The sequence below is a fragment of the Podarcis vaucheri genome (assembly GCF_965113315.1).
Source record: "Podarcis vaucheri genome assembly, chromosome: 7".
NCBI classification, from domain to species: Eukaryota; Metazoa; Chordata; class Lepidosauria; order Squamata; family Lacertidae; genus Podarcis; species Podarcis vaucheri.
The window spans coordinates 69,403,991-69,421,694 of record NC_138765.1 but is presented as its reverse complement, the minus strand read 5'-3'; the positions used below and the strand labels follow the sequence as shown (position 1 = coordinate 69,421,694).

Genomic DNA, 17,704 nt, shown 5'->3' with positions numbered 1-17,704 from the left:
GAGAGAGAGAGACAGCACCAGAGCCCCAGTTTCAAAAAAACAACAACAACCCTTCCAAGGTGCCATTGAAGGTGCTGGATCCATTCAACCTCTACATTCAGACTTGTTTTGATGGTCGGTGTCTCTCTGGAGGCTATAGGAATAAAGAGTTGCATGAGAAAATCACAGGCTCCCTCAAGCTGCCTGAATATCACCTCTAGATCAGACCTCTTCAACATGATCCATATAGCCTGCAGAGGCTTTCATCTCTTTCATTAATTACCCTCTCTATGGCTGCTAAGCTGCTAGATCATATGAAACATCATGAACTGTAATCCTCCCCTCTCTCCTCCCTCCCCTCTTTTCTTCTTCCCCACCATTGCTTCTGCCCTCTGTTCCCCTCTTGTTACATGCAGATTGTAAGCTGTGCAGGGCAGGGACCTGCTCTTATGTAGCTCTGGAAAGTTCCATGCACTTTGACTGCACTGTATCAGCACATTGTTATTTGTTAAAATAATCTTAAACCATGGGTGAGCAATGATTTTTGCAGTGCTTTCAAAATGGTTTCATCTATCGCAGTGGAGGGCTAGGGCTGAGAGTCAAGTGCTTTGCCCACCCCCAAAGTCTTCCCCCCACAAGCGCATGATGTTTTGGACCAGTTAGTAGTGAGAGAAGAGCGTTTTGGGCACATGTTTTGAAGCATAGCTTTAGTCTGTCGAATCACCTTTGCATTTCACCCAGGGGGCCTCAGGCACTGCATGATAAATACCGGTAGGTTCTGGAGCTAATTGCCACTTGATTCAGATTAAGTCTCACACTCAAACAGGATTGGCTTCATTTCCCCCCCATTTTTTCCCCTTCATTTTTTGAAATCGCAAGGTTACTATTAGACGCCGTTGGAGCTACTGCATCTACCCACCCATACCATTGTTGTGGAGAAATCAACACCATGACAGCTTAAATACATGATCACAACTCTAGTGTGTGATACTCAGACTTGGTACAGTCCCTCCTGGGCTAGCAGAGGGTGTGAAATCTCAAGATTTGAATGTGCCATTGCTAAACCTTGGAGCTCTGTTTCACTCCCTGCACTTTTGAGAATTCCCCAGGGGTATTCAGTAGAAATCTTATGTCCTCACATCTTCCAAAGGACCTTGGAATTTACTATTTCACCACTTCCAAAAACTTGAGGAAATTAACTGGAAATATATTCTTGCAACAAGTAAACTTAACATTCTTCTGGTGTGATTGACTAATCACTCTAACAGCCTTGTGTAATTTGAGGTAGGTCAGTATAGTTATCCCCGTACTGCAGATGGGAAGGCTGAGGCCAAGCCTCAGGCAGTTACCTAAGGGTACTTCTTGAGTTTGTGGCAGAGGGAAGATCTGAACTGAGGACATCCTGGTTCACAGCTGAGTTTTGTACAGAGAGATCCTGTAGTCTTCATACTGGCCAGCTGCATATTCCTGCATTGCACAGTGCTATACGATCCTCAGGGTCCCTTCCAACTCAACAATTCTATGATTCTTGACATGCTGGAGGGCCACTTATACTCATACTGGTGAAAGAGCACAGGAGATGGGGACACAGAGGCCTTCTGCTCTGTTTAGACTCGAGTCTCCCATGGTGATGATTTGATGGTTGCAGTGGAGAGTATTGGGTCTTCTCTTCCCTGCCTAATTAGGTTTCCTCTCTTCCCCCTACCCCGTAAGTGCGCCATTGTAGACATTGGGAGATGGAAGGTACAAAGACCACATTCACACCACAAATTTAAAGCATTCTACCACATTAAGCAGTCATGGCTTCCCCTCAAAAAGCTGGGAAGTGCAGTTTGCTGAGGGAGCTGAGAGTTGTTTGGAGACCCCTATCCCCCCCCCAGTGCTACAATTCCCCGAGTTCTCTGTGAAGAGGGATTGATTGTTAAACTGCTCTGAAAACTGTAGCTGTATGAGGAGAATAGGGGTCTCTGTGCACCCATAACAAACCAGAGCTCCCAGAATTCCTTGGGGGAAGAAGCCATGACTGTCAAAAGTGGTATTATAGTGCTTTAAATATATGGCGTGAATATGGCCAAAGTCCAGAAGAAACCAACGTTAGTTGCAGTCCGTGATTCTGAAGCAAAGTCCCTTCTAACAGCATTAAATCCACTGGACAAAAGTAAAAGTGATGCCACCAGCTATGAGCAGCTATGACAGCCACACCCCCAACATGAAAAGAAACACCAATGATTCCCACCAATCACAGGCTGATGAGGCAGCCACATCTGTATGCCAGCCCGTCCACTCACTAAAGTAGGGAGGCACTAGGGGTGGACAAATATATCAGTTTTGGCTTTCGCTTTGTCAGTTTCGGTTTTCCAATCTCAGAATAACTTAATGTTTCTGCAGCAATTTGCGATCTTTAAAAACACACAAAATCATGAAAATTTACCACAATTTCCGTGCAAATTTGCTTGTTTTTGCAAGCTATTTGCCTAATGAAATGCTTCTTTGTGTGATGAACATTTCCCATGGGGTGTGCATATTTGTACACACTGGTTGGTTGGGAAACTGCACCCCCAAAACCAGAGGCATGCAAATTTTGAAGGATCATTTTATGTTGGTTTTGATATTGCAGGTAAGAGGAGGACTGGATTTGGTCAGTGGGCAAGATTCTTATTTCAGCGCGCGCGCGCGCGCGCACACACACACACACACACACACACACACGTCACAGAGTGAGTCAGCAGTAATTCACACTGTGCATAGCTGGAGTTAACCCTTTACAGTATTAGCGAAAACATAATCTTCACAGATTTGGCTGAGTGTCAGGCCTAATGAGCACAGCAGCTCATCCCGGGTAGGTCCTTCCCCATGAATCAGTTGCCAAGATTGAAAATCCCCACCTGCTCACAGCCATCTAAGTCCCATCCTCTACAGGGCTTTTTCCAAGCAATCGTAGACTGCACTGTGTGCAGCTTTCTGCTGCTCCACCCGTTTCAGTCCTCTTCTGTTTCTGGGAAAAAGTGGGAGGGGGAGCTTGTCGCAGCAGAAGGGGAAAACTCCCATGACTCTTCACCAGCCTGATTCCTCTCTGCCTCTGGTCCTCCCTCCTCTGTTGTTTCAGCCTCAGCTTCTGATTCTAGACTTCTCTCTGTCACAGACTCTCCCAGCTCACTAAGCCCTGTTACCTCGTCAGCTTCCAACACCTCCTCTTCCTAGTTTTCTCCCTCTGACTACTCATCGTTGTCCCACCACCATTCCTTGGGCTCTAAGCTTTCTTCCCTTGGTGGTTCCTCAGCTGGTTCCTCCCACTATTCCTCTGCATCCAACCAATCTAGGACATCCAGCTTGAGCCGAGGCCACCCACTTGTCACAATGTCACATTCACCCAATGCTATACCAGCGGCACTGGCACCTGGTGGAGTACAGGCTCAGGTTCAAGGTGCTGGTCTTAACCTTTAAAGCCCTATACGGCCTAGGATCCTCATACCTACAGGACCGCCTCTCCTGGTATGTCCCACGGAGGACCTTACGGTCTTCAAACAAAAACATCTTGGAGATCCTGGGTCACAAGGAGGTTAGGCTGGCCTCAACCATAGCCAGGACTTTTTCAGCCGTGGCCCCGATCTGGTGGAATGCTCTGTCACAAGAGACTAGGGCCCTGCGGGACTTGACATCTTTCTGCAGGGCCTGCAAGACAGAGCTGTTCCACCAGGCCTTTGGCCAAGGCACAGTCTGACCCGCTCCTTCGGTAATCCTCACAGAACTCTAGCCCAATGGTTGCCATTAATTTGATTTTGAATTGATTTCAGAATGCATTTCAATTAATTGATTTTATGTAGACTGTGTTACTTTTATTGTTGTTAGCCACTCTGAGTCCGGCTTCGGCTAGGGACGGTGGGATATAAATAAAATGTTATCATCATCATCATCATCATCATCATCAGGTGGTCCATTTGGGTGACAAATAAAAGAAAAAAAGTTGTTCCCAAGCTGCCTTTATTGAACAGCTTCTGGGATGAAGTGGGCTTCAGAATGAAAAACTCAGCCAGTCATCTAGGCAGGGCTCCTCCGCACTTAACAGTTGCACAATGAGCAACAATGAGCAGGGAAGGAGGTGCCATGTGCAGCATGGGCCCATCTCTATGCCAGGAATGGCTTCACCTGTTGTATAGCTGTCCGTCATGGGGCTAACTGGAGCTTGGCTGGAACCAGTAGGTTTGGAACTCCATGAAGGGTTAGCTGCTGATCTCATGGTGGGGCTGCACAAAAGTGGACACCTGAAGCATCCTGTGAACTGTACCTGTTGGAGAGCTGTCTGGAGTTGATGATGGCCTTTGCCTAGCAGTCCATCACTAAATATTCCACAAATGAAACAATATTAAAAATACAATCTATAATAATCTTAGAACTAAACATCCATTCTTACAACAGAACAGTTTACAGCATGGATTTAAAACACAGTTTTGAAGTGTGGGTGAATAAAAAAGTTTTTCACCTGACACAGAGGAGAGCCTCTCTGGGAATGCTCTTAAGAGCCACGGTGCCACTGCCAAATAGGGGTGGGAATCTGGAAGTGCAGGAGCTCATCATGAAATGCCCCCTGCCCAGAGCCACACAACCAAGGAGCAGTCAAAAAGAAGTTTAAAACTAACTTCTCTCATGCAACGTCTCACTTGCTTTTTCTGTAAACGTCCCAAATGCAGCAACCTTTTCTCACATTTTGGTTGCCCTTTTCTGAACCTTTTCCAGCTCTGCAATATCCTTTTTGTGGTGAGTCAGTCACAACAACAGTGGTACCTCGGGTTAAGTACTTAATTTATTCCGGAGGTCCGTTCTTAACCTGAAACTGTTCTTAACCTGAAGCACCACTTTAGCTAATGGGGCCTCCCGCTGCTGCTGCACTACCAGAGCACAATTTCTGTTCTCATCCTTAAGCAAAGTTCTTAACCCGAGGTACTATTTCTGGGTTAGTGGAGTCTGTAACCTGAAGCGTATGTAACCTGAAGCGTATGTAACCCGAGGTACCACTGTACACATAATATTCCAAATGTGGTTGCACCATAGATTTGTATAATAACCGTTCTGATATCTGTAGCTTTGTTTTCAATTTATTTCCCATTGATCCCTAGCATGGAAGTTGTCTTTTTCACAGCTGCTGCACACTGCGTTGACACCTTCATCGAGCTATCTAATATGACCCCAAGGTCTACTAGGACCCTTGGTCCGTTACTGCCAATTCAGACCTCTTAGGCATATGTGTGAAATGAAGATTATTTTGCCTTAACATGCAGTGGCGGAACAAGCTGATCAGGCACCTGGGGTGGCAAGCGTGCCCTGTGCCCAGGGGCGGGGCCAGCTGACCGTGGGGCCAGGCCACCCGGGACCTGCCTCCTTCCACTCAGCCGCCCTACAGCTGAGGGGGAGGCGGTGGGTGGACCGTTTGGGGCAGCGCGGAGCTGCCAGGAGAGACGAGTGACCCGGGTGCGCTACAGGCCCCGTGGTGAGTGCCGCCCGGCATTTTGTCACCTCCATCAGTGGTGGCACCCAAGGCAGGCCGTTCCTACCACATCCCCCTTCCTCCGCCACTGTTAACATGCGTCCCTTTACACTTCTTCACGTCGAATTCCACTTGCCATTTTACTGCCCCTTCACTCAATTTGGAGAGGTCCTTTTTGGATCTCTTCATGATCTCTTTTTTTTGCTTTGACGACCCTGTACAATTTAGTGCCATCGGCAAACTCAGCCAGCTCACTGCTCACTCCTAACTTTAGATTGTCCATGAACAAGTTAGAAAGTACAGGTCTATTCTCTGAGCAGACCCCAAGGCAGTCAAATCTCCTTGGCCTATGGCAGCCCCAGTCTGAGGAGGCCTCTCCCTGCTCCCTTGAGATTCTAGGTTCTGTCACACCTACGCTCCACTGAATCAATTTCCATTAAGACTCTGTTCTTCACATGCAATTATTAGCTGTCACATCAAGACTCCATTGTGTGTGAAACTATATTTAAATGGTGCCTTCACTCCTGGAAAATTGCAGCCCCCTCTTTTTTTTATTCACGAAACAGGTTGAGTGTTTTCCTGCTCAACTCACCCCGTGAAATGGATCCTCGGGATCCTGATCCCCAAGAATCTTTCCTTCATTTTGTGCTCTGACACAGGGCGCATGGACACACGGTTAACCTATGGAACTCATTCTCACAGGAGGCAGGGATGGCCACCAACTTAGATGGCTTTAAAAGAGGATCAGACACATTCATGGAACAGAAGGCTATTGAGGCTTCTAGCCACGATAGCTATTCTCTGCCTCCATGGTTTGAGGCAGCGATGCTTTTGAATCCCAGTTGCCAGAAACCACAGGAGGGGAGAGTGTTCGTGTGATCAGGTCCTGTCTGTGGACTTCCTATGAGGAATCTGTTTGGCTACTGTGAGAAAAGCAAGCTGGATGAGATGGGCCACTGGCCTGATCCAGCAGGCTCAGTTTATGTTCTTATGAGGCTGGCAAGGAAACTAGAGGCGACACGTTGCTTAGACTGTTAACCCAGCTCTGAAGGAGGGATTTGATCAGGTCTGCTGCCTCTCTATCAGGTTGCAAGCTCAGCTGACCTCCTCAGGACTCCGACACCATTAATTGTTGGGGAGAAGAGAAAGCTTTTTCACATGTGGTGGACATGTGAAAAAATGAGAAAATTTTGGAATATGATTTACAACAAATTGAAAAAACTGTTCAACTATACCTCCCCCCCCAAAAAAAAAACCCCCGGAAGCCTTTTTGCTGGGGTTGATAGGAGATGAAATAAGAAAAGCAGATCAGAGACTATTTATGTATGCTATGACTGCTGCCAGAATCTTAGTAGCCCAAAAATGGAAGACTCAGGAAATACCAACACTAGTGGAGTGGCAGACAAAAATGGTTGAATATGTAGAATTAGCAAAACTGACCCACCGGATCCGTAACCAAGAGGAAACAAAGTTCAAAAATGAATGGAGTAAATTTATTGAGTATATAGGTAATAACTGTAGAAGTTTAAAGACTGTAGTAGGATTAAAATAAATTTTGTGATGTGTATAGGATGCTATTAAGAATCTGCGAAAAAAGAGAAAATTCAATATGAAAGCCTGTTGAAGGGAGGGAGGGAAGTCCGTGCGCGATTGAGTGTTTAGAAAATAAGTAGACATATGACTGTTGAATTTTAGAGTATTTATTTTGTTTGTTTATGTTAAAGAAAACTCAATAAAGAGCATTGGGGGGGAAAATGTTGGGTAGAAGAGGAGATTTCAGCAGGTGCAGTGTGCCACACACTTATTGAAGGTGCACAAACCCTCTCCTCTTTAGCATGTAGCTACAACCTTCAGGATTAGCTGAGAGCACACAGGCTGATACTGCAGCCTATGAGACCATCTTACCTTATGGCCTGGCTGGTTGATTGTGCAAGAAGTAAGGAGCTGAAGGCTGCTGGTCACTGCAGGTCCCAGTTCAAGACACACAAAGACGCACACACCCTTCAGCAGCTGACATGACGTGTGGAATACTAATGCTGCTAAGCCTTTCATGGATTGGAGGCGTAGATGAACACAAAAACACGACTCCAGTTTGCTGCCTTCTCCACTCCCCACTCCCTACATATGATTTTGCTTTGACTTGCATTTAGCAAAAATGACTGGGAGCCAGCTGAAGAAATTGCTGGCAAACAGCTCGCCTGTCGGTTCAGGGATCTGCATTGTCCAATAATCTGGCAGCCCTCAAAGATTTGCTCGGGCCACGCTCACACGCAACTCAAAAAGCAATTAATGGCCTGTCCCTTTACAATTATTCAGTTCTTTATTGAGTGCATCAGATTCTAGTAGTAAGACTTCCAATTTTGATATGTTGCATCAATATACATGTGATATTACTGCATCTGGGAATGAGTCCTGTTTCCTTGTCCTGTTCCTGTACGATCCCTCTGATTTACTCTGCCTGGGGTGCCTCACACACATACACACTATCTCACCCATGAATTCTGGTTTAATTTGAAGAACTTTGAACAGATGCCCATTTCTCCAACAGCTGATCCATGGTTCTGTGACCCGCTTGCTCTTCTGCGCAGAGCAATGCAAATCCATCACTTTTCATGTCTGAATGGCAAGAATGGAGCCCCTTTCCAGCCCGAGGGCTGCACTGCCCCATGGGAAAGCTTCTGGGAACTGCATGACAGGCATTGATGGATCCAGAGGCAAAAGTGTGTGGGGCCATGGATTCAGTAAGCAATTGTTCAGCCACACGTCTCAGAGGTTCATATACACACCCTAATCCACATACATCTCTCCACTCCCTATCCAGGCAAGATAGAGGCATCCCAAGGACCCATTCCAATAGGCCAATGCCCTTGAGAAAGGGGTGGAGCTGGGCAAGTGGGAGGCTTGCCCTAGGAAGGGGTGTGGCCTGAGGAGGAGTCTTTTTTGAGGGCCAGACTTGTAGGGCTGTATTTGGCTCCTGGGCCAGAGGCTCCTCCCTCCCCATAGCATATTTCCCACTGGTCACGTCAGTGTAACAGAATGCTGAAATACAGGAGTCCCCATCTGCATTGGCATCCCGCCGGCTTTGGAAGACACAACTGTTTACACAGGCTTTCCCTTGATCTCTCCACCTGCCTTAAACATTGTGCTGTTTGACTGGGATTGCTTTGCTGTGTACCGTAACAATGGATGTTTATCTTTTAATGTTTAAATAACCAGATTTTATATGCAGTCAGATGGGTGGCATACAAATAATAAAATTATTACGATTATTATGCTGTAATTTGCTACAAAGGCATGCAAGTGGATTAACATTCCCCAAGCATCACCTCTTTCCTCCCATCATATCAACACAACACCAGTGCGCCACCATAAACGCACTTGGAGAGGAACACTAAATCCCTGGTTTACGTTCCTGCAAGAAAAGGACAGTCCTGACATAAATCACCCCTCCTTCATCTTCCTCATCTTCCTTCCAAAGAGGAGGTCGTCAGATTGTTAAAAGCAGATAGAGGGCCCCTTAGCGCATCAGTCAAGAGAAGCAACCTGCAGCTTTCTTCTGTTACAGCCTTACAGTCTCCACACATTTTCTCTTTCATTTATCTGTTTGGATTCTAAAGCCAACCTGCCCCCAAGAGTTCAAGGCAGATAACATGAACACAGAAAGCTGCCTCATACCAGATCAGATTATTTGCTCACCTAGTCCGGAGGATAGTCTGACTGGCACTTTGGTCTCAGGCATAAAGATACGTTCCCCATTATCTGTAGTTATTTACTTACTTACTTAACCTTCCAATGGTTTGACTTCACCCCCAGAGAGGCACACCTCCATCGTCTCCCGATGCAGAAGGATGCCAGCCAACCAACTTATTTAACTACGTACCGTTTTTTTAAAAAAAAATCTGAGCAGTTTACATAAAATGGCATAATATGTTCATAAAAACAGCAGTAGAAAACAGACGCTAAACATAATAAAATGATCAAAACACACAAAAAAATCAACAAGTTTTAAGAGAACAAATGATCATCCTGAAATTATGTGTCAGGCATAGGTGCTGTCACACTGAAAGAATGATTTCACACATAAGAAAAATCAGAACATAAGATGAACCTGCTGGATCAGGCCAATGGCCCGTCTAGTCTAGCATCCTGTTCTCACAGTGTAGGCTTGCCATAGTCCGAAGAGCAAAAAAAGAGGACACTCGCTTGCCTGCTCACCTCCTCCATCCCTCCCCTCTATTACCATTGCTGTCTTTGGCCTCCTGCTCATGAGACGCTACGTCTCCAGATGATGGGAAGCTGAGCAGCTCCCAGGCCAGGCCTGGTGGCCGCAGGAAACAACACAGCACCTGATGTGTCCCCCAGAAGGCTGAGCAGCGCCTGGTGGCTGCCGGAGACATCAAGAAACCTAGAGCAGGCCGTGACAGGCTGCACACTTCTCCGGAGATGGCTGAAGCAGAGGTGGCACCAGCACGGGCTGCAGACCTCACTCCAGATCCCGCTGTGGTGCTTCCACTTCCAGGGCACAGTGCCCTCCCGAGCATGCATGTGCCCCATCGGAAATGAATGAATGAATCAAAACAAACCCCGAAAACCTGAACATTTCATTTAAAATCCAGCCGGATGGGCACGCTGGCCCCTCAAAAGAAGACATGTCCAGGAAAACCATATGGCAACCCTATCACAGTGGCCAGCTATAGGAAACCCAACTGTGGAGGAAGAGCATAGCCGCCATGGTTAGTAGCTCTTGTGTGCTGGTCCCAAGGGTTAACCGTGCAGCGAGGTCTGAGTCCAGTCCGAGGTCAAGGGTGCGGTTTGGAGGCAGTCCGTCAAAGCTGTAACTGGGTCCAAGGCAGGGATTCGGGTGAGGTCAGGAACTCTGGCAGAAGAGCAGGACAGGGTCCAGGCAGGAACAGGCTACCAACAATGTTGCTCCCGCAACCCGGGACTGGGGCTGGCTGGCTTTTATCTGCCCCAAGGCATAGGGCGGCCCCGGTCCACAGCTGACTCGCTTCTCCTGGCCTGGAGGTGAGCACTCCTCCTGCGGGAACTTAGTTCCCTCCGCCTCTCTGCCCTGAGCCTTTGCAGCTCAGGAGAGGCTGGAGGGTTACCGGGCCCAGAGGCAACCTCAGCTTCTCCTGACATGGCTGAGAGTGGAGCACCTGCAGGCAATGGGTCCTCCATCACCTCAGGAGCCAGAGCAGACTCAGCTGGTGCCTGCACCTGAGGATCCAGCACAGGTGAGGACCCTTCAGGCTCAAGCCCGAGCCCCGGCTCAGTTGGTTCTGGAGGCGGGGACTCCTGTGAAGGCTGGGATTCCTCAGGTTCAGCCTCTGAGTCCAAATCCCAGGCCATCACATCTCGATACCCTTCACCATCATTCCCAGGTATTGGGAGTGGGGGGTGATGCCCTGGTGGCTATCGCCTATTGATATCTTAACTATTAAAAAAACAAACATGGAAGGTGAGAGACTGACTTATGAAGATCTCGGAAAGAGGATGGAAAATTAGACCATACGAAGAGTTAAAAAGCAAATTAACAGGCTGGTTGCAGTATCATCAAATTAACACCTTATGGAAGGAAGATACCGTAAAAAGATTGGAATGAATGAGAAAAAATCTAAGTTCCAGGTAAAGATAATAGAAAGCAAAACAAAACTGCTATCTAAAACCTATAATCAGCTATTAGATTGGGACACCAAGGACGAAGAGGTCAAGGAGGTTATGGTAAAACGGGCAATAGACATTGGATATAATTTGGATTTTGACAAATGGACGAGGTTGTGGACTAAAGGAATGAAATTTACAGCCTGCACTACCCTTAGAGAAAATATGGAAAAGATGATGTACCGTTGGTACATCACCCCTGTGAAATTGCAAAAAATGTATAAGACTGGTGATAAAAGGTGTTGGAAGTGTAAATCCAAAGAAGGTAGTTTCTACTACATGTGGTGGAAATGTGAAGTTAAAAATTTTTGGAAATCCATATACAACGAACTGAAAAAAATACTTAAATACACTTTCGTTAAAAAGCCCGAAGCCTTCCTTCTGGGAATAATCGGAGATGAGATTAAGAAAGAAGATCATATAATGTTTCTTTCTTTCTTTTTTAAATGATATTTATTAAGAATTTTAAAGTTACAGAAAAACCAAAAAAGAAAAAGAAAAACTAGAAAAAAGGAAAAAAAGAACAAACCACAATCAAACAATACAACAACACAATCAAAAGACAAAAATAAGCCATAAACATTTAAAAACAAATCCAATATTCTCCAATCCTTAACTGTCATTACCTTCTTTCCTTGACCTCCTCAGTCCTCCCTTTTTTTGTATCCTAGTTATTAATTGTCACAGCAAATCCTTTCCATTTTTCATAATATTCTGTCATTACATTACCTTAATCTATTTTAACCTTATCTTACTATAGAAGACCCTAAAACTTAAAACTTATTTCATAACCCTAACATATTCTTACATAATTCTTTTAACATTTTTGCTAAAGCCAAATAGTTTCATTCCAGCATTTTTCTAACATTCATCAATTTTATAAAGCAGTCCTAATAAAAAAAATATTTTTTTTTCTTCCAATCTTCATCCAGCGTCTCTTCCTCCTGGTCCCGGGTTTTGTCAGTCCTTTCTATCCCATCAATCAAGCGCATTAACCTGGTAATCTTATGTCCGAGGCCCTTAAGTCTCTTCCATGTCCCTTCCGCAGCTCTTATTCATATTTATACCTGTACTTTACTTTGTCTCCTGCTCCTTTCACTCGTAGGAACTCCAACTTAACAGTGTTTTTGACCCTTCTCGACAAATCAGTCCCTTTTCCATATTCCACACAAAATCCCATATGGTATTTAAGAACATGTTTCAAAGTCCCTCCAGAATTAAGAGCCCCCACAACCCCAAACATCTCACGGCCCATTGCCAGACTTGAAAAGTCCAAACATCCCTGCATGGGGGGGGGGGGGTCTATACAACCCCCCATTTCCAAACCAAACCAAACTTTATCCTTCCAAATCTGGCTTTTTCCAAGTTCATTTGTCAAATCCAAAAACTCATGTTCCTGCTGGGCCACAACTCCCTCCATCTCTAGCGCCCAAGGTTCAGCAACATCCTCTTCCCTCATCCGGTCTGTCAGAGCACACTCCTGATTTGATTCCTGGGTGGGCTCTATATAATTTCCCACTACCTGTCCAAAGTTTCTGATCGCAGCAGTCATCAAGTCCGTCTTCTCATGTATCTGTTCCAATAGGGCACTTGTTTTGCAAAGAGCACACACCAGAGCCTCCGAATACATTGTTCTACAAGGTCAGAAGCCTATTCCCACGATCGTAATCTTGTTGCAGCTGCAGAGCTCCCCAATTCAAATTTAATAACAGTTTCACAGGCTCCCTCTAGGGGAAGAACTTCTATTTGTTCTTTCTTTTAAAGGCGGATCTAGCAACAAAGTTTCCTTTTTCAGATATTTTGTCAATATTTGTTCCTTTAGAATGCAAAAGTGAACAATGGAATCACTATGTTTCTCTTCTTTTAACTATCTGTCAAAGACGTTTGTCTCTGGTCAATGAGCTTCCAATGAACGTCAGTCCTGACACCCGGCTCCCAGGATCAAGACGGTGGAAAATTACTTTACTTTACACTCTCTTCTGCAGGTTTAAACAGTCTGAAACCCCCCCCTCTTCTCCTGCTTCCAAAGGGGGTTCAACAATGTTAAATGATGAAAATTAATCCTCCACAAGCGATTTTCTGAACTCTAGTTTGCCATGTCTTTGCTTTAATCTATCTACAAGAAACAGAAGGCTGACTTCCTGTTTAGACCTTCCCGTTTCAGTGCCAAATTAATATAAATTTCTTAGTCCAATTTTCCTTCTAATCACCGGTCATTATTTGAAGTCCAATTGTCCAAAATTAAAGTACTCACGGGTGATTGTTTTAAAAGCCAAATTGTCCCAGGAAAAAGGCAGCGCTCTCCGGCAACGGCTGTGCGGCTTCGCTCCACAGAAGAAGCAGTTGACTCTCAGCACCGCGCCACTTCCCCCTCTTCGCTCCGAAGCCCAGAAGTGGGTTCCTTTATGGGTTGGGGGGCGCTAAAGGTGCCCGCCGAGTCCCATGGTCACAGGCTTCATCTGCCTGTGATTTTTGAAAGGGTCCCCGCTTCGCCGTAGCGGGAAAGACCCGTTTTCCGCGGAGCTCGTCACTCCGGATCAGAGGGAGTCCGCCATTACCGATGGCGCCACCCCGGAAGTCGAAGATCATATAATGTTTCAATACGCAACTGTAGCTGCCAGGATTCTGTTAGCACAAAACTGGAAAACCCCAAATATCCCGACCGTTAAAGATTGGCAAATTAAATTATTTGAATATATGGATTTGGCAAAAATGACGCAGAATATTAGACAGCAAAAAGGTACAAAGTTTATTGACAATTGGACCAAATTCATAACATACATGGAAACAAACTTTAAAGACATAAAAATCACAGTAGGTTTAATATAATCCTTGCGATGTGTAGACGATGTAAAATGAAAAACTGCAGAATGGATTTAATAGTTACATAACCTAAATCCGAGATGGAGGGAAGTCAACCGTTATTTGTTGTTAATTAATGTTTGTCTTCTGGCTTGTTTATGTTTTTTGTGTTGGTTGATGTTTTCTTTTTTCTTTGGTGTGTGTTGTTTATTTGTCTTTTTCTTTTTTGGTTGTTTGGTTATAGAAAATGAATAAAAAGAAAAATGAGGGAGTGGGGGGTGATGGTTGCCATTAAAAAATGGTGATGATATTCAGAGCACATTCTGCAATGTGGGCTTGCTAGGGGAACTTGGCAATGTGGGTTTAGCTAGGGGAACTTGGGGACAATGAAAATCTTAGGCCTTCCCTCCAAAGAATGCTCAGAGGAAATTTCAGTTCATCTCAAGGAGAGAACTAGAACGTTGGCGGCCAATGATGGGACAGTGGAAGTTGATCCATCGGAGTGAACATGGCACTGCCCCACCAACTTCAGCCAGTTTCCACTTGCTTTCTTTTTCTTTTACTCACAACCAGCCCAAGGCATGGCCCTGGCTGTCTCCTTCCTCCTCCTTAGTCTGAACTTAGTGCCCCTGTACAACTCAGCAAGGAGGAGGAGAATCGGCCCAAAGTAGGCTTTGCTAGCTCTTCCTGTCATTGACTCTGGCGCCATCTAGTGTTGGCCTCCTTGCCTTCCACCCTTCTGGCCCCAGTGCCCACCAACCACCACTAGACTAGTGTTTGTGGATGGCTGACGAACGCCAGCACACTTTGAGCCTTACTACACTTCAGAGCTGTGCAACTTGAACCACGGAATTCCAGGGTGCCTCAACCAATCCACAAGCCAGTAGCTGCGGCTGAAGTCTGTTCTCATTCTACTCTGGCCTCCTGCAGATTTGCAAAGACCCACAGAGGCATTTCCTCAGCTTGCAATGCCTGGTACCGTGCCTATGTGATTGGCTGAGCTCTGGCTGTCGTTTCCCTTAGCAACCTTCTTCCCCAGCTGTGCTTCCGTCCACACCATTCCAGCTGTTTTGGCTCGCCAGCATCTACAGAAGCCCCCTCCCCTGCTTAGTTTGCAACAGTGCATGATTTTTACACGGATCTTTGCTGACGCACAATAGATTCTTGGATAGTCTCTTGGCAAGCTGCAAGTTGGGAGAGAAGGTCTAGCCACCTTCTGGGAAGACCTCAGGAGAAGCCAGTTCAACCATGACTATGGGGACTGAGCTCTGTCTCTTCCCTTCCCTTCCCTTCCTTGCCCAGCCTAATAATAATAGTCATTAAGCAGGAATCTGTTTGCACAAAGCACTGTCCCTCGGGTGAATTTTTGGATTATTTATTTAGTTGCTTCCATTTATGAATCTCTTCCCATAAAATATCTTGAGGCGATTTCACAGTGAAAGCACCTTTGTCAACAACAAGAACTAGTCCATATGTGACATATGTGAAAACCATGGGATATATTCAAGCATTAGCTCAAAGTGAAGCTGAAATTTTGAAATCAACCAGCACATTGTAGATTTAAGCATTTCTTTGAGAACCCTCTATACCAGCCTTTCTCAACCTGTGGGCCCCCAGATGTTGTTGAACTACAACTCCCATCACCCCTAGCTAGCAAGGCCAGAGCTCAGGGATGATGGGAGTTGTAGTCCAACAACATCTGGGGACCCACAGGTTGAGAACTGCTGCTCTATACTTTTCAAGCATAGGGATGCATTGCAATGATCAACACAGATCTCCATGTGTTGCCCTTTCAGCTCAATCTACTGCTTTCTGTGCACATACACGGGGAAATGAATTTGGGTGCTCCAATATCTCCTTCTGAAGTGACTTAAGTCATGTTTTCCCTTGAAGTACCATTGTGTGCAACAGAACTTGCACATCATCCTCTGGTTAGCAGTTTCCATTTCAGCAACGTAATGTAGGCTGACTTAAGCTGCTACTCATGTAATTAAGGCCTTGATTCGCAGCAAACCTGCTTTGTGCAAACTCTCTTGAAATGAATAGGAAGCTATCGAAGGAAGCTGTTAGTCCTGCTAACCAGGGTTTGTACCACTCAAGAATGCAGGATGGGTACATTCTCTTTTGTGCCCTGAGTTTACTTTTCGTGAAAAGTTTGCATGTCAGAGATAAAAGTTTAGAATTCTAAATGAAGCTAAATTTCCAGGGCTGGGGAGTTTTGATCAAGGGAACCATGCAAAGTTGATTACGCCTCTGCCAAATCCCGAAGTAGCTCAATCCCAGAATGAGTGTATTATATGAATTTTCTTACCAGTAATTATTTTTTTAAACCAGCAACAGGCATAGTTAATGGTAGCGCTTAATTAAAACTACCATCTTTTCCTCTCTAGTACACTTCTGTGCCTCTGGGGCATAATTCTTTCACAATCAGCAGGAAACAAAATTAAAACCATGGGCTCAATGTAGAACTTTATATAGCGCTTTATTCCCCATAGCCTAGCCCCATGGGCAAAGATCCTAAACATGTTTGCTCAAAAGTAATTAAGTCTCATTCGGCTCAGTGTGGCTTACTGCTCCCTGGAAAGCGCATTTAGGACTGAAACTGTCAATCAGGAAAGGTATTTCTATTTGATGTGTGTTAACGTAGTCTTGCCTCTCTGGGCTACTGGCCCTTTACTTAGTTGTTTCCTAATTTCAGACATTACTTGGCAAAGTTCACACCATTTGATGTGTTTAATGAGTGGTTTTCTGATCTAAATCAAGAAAGGCTGAATGTCTGTGTGACTGAGCTGCTCAGTTAATCTTTTTATCAAATCTGTGGCATTTTATGGATTGTATTTTTTTTTGCTGATACCATCCTGGTGGATCATATTTTAATGAATTATGGAATTGACTGGGGTGATATCTTTTTATTGTCATTTGCTTAAAGGTGTCAATGGAAGCAACCTGCAATTTGAAATGCCAAGCAGGCTGATCCTACATCCTCCAAGTGCCCCTATTTTCCAGGAACAGCCCCAGATTTACAGAAGTCATTGCAGTTTCTGATTTGATCCTGGAATGTCTCATTTTTTCTTAGGAGTCGCTCCTATTTTCACTGAAGAAATGTTGGAGGGTATGGAGTTAGGTGACCTTTGAGACAAGGCAATAAGTAACTAGACAACCTTTAGAAGACATCTGAAGGCAGCCCCGTATAGTTTTATTATGTTTTTAGAAATGTTGGAAGCTGCCTAGAGTGACTGGGGCAACCCAGTCAAATGGACGGGGTAAAAAATTATTATTATTATTAATTACTACTACTACTACTACTACTACTACTACTATTTTAGGGTGTCCTTATTTTCTTTCTTTTACTTTTTTATTTTTTTATTTTCAATGCAAAATTACAACAAAATTACAAACATTGAATCCAAAATGAAACAGTACAAACAAGAAAAAAGCCCAAGAGAAAAAAGAACACAAAAACAAAACAAAAACACACATCTACAAACAAAACCACATCATCATTCTAATCTAATCATTACATACATATACACATATTGACTTCCTTCCTTTGTTCTAAGACCTTGAAATTTTTACTCTAAGTTGTTCTGACTAATGTAGAATACCTCTATCTTTATACTTTTTACACCATTTTTCTCTTTCTTTAACCCTGCAAAGCTTCATTCATTACATACAAATATGCTTACTCCAGAACAATGTTCTTTCATATACTCTTTAGCACATCCCCATTCTTTTAATAATTTTTGGTCCAATTGTCCCCTTATTAATGCTGTGAGT

At 44.7% G+C, this 17,704-nt stretch overlaps 1 protein-coding gene across 6 annotated transcripts in view; it reads left to right on the top strand.

Moving 5' to 3' along the window:
• The window catches only part of VWA5B1 (von Willebrand factor A domain containing 5B1), a 71,035-nt gene that overhangs the window by 1,104 nt on the left and 52,227 nt on the right, over positions 1-17,704 (top strand). The window lies entirely within an intron of this gene.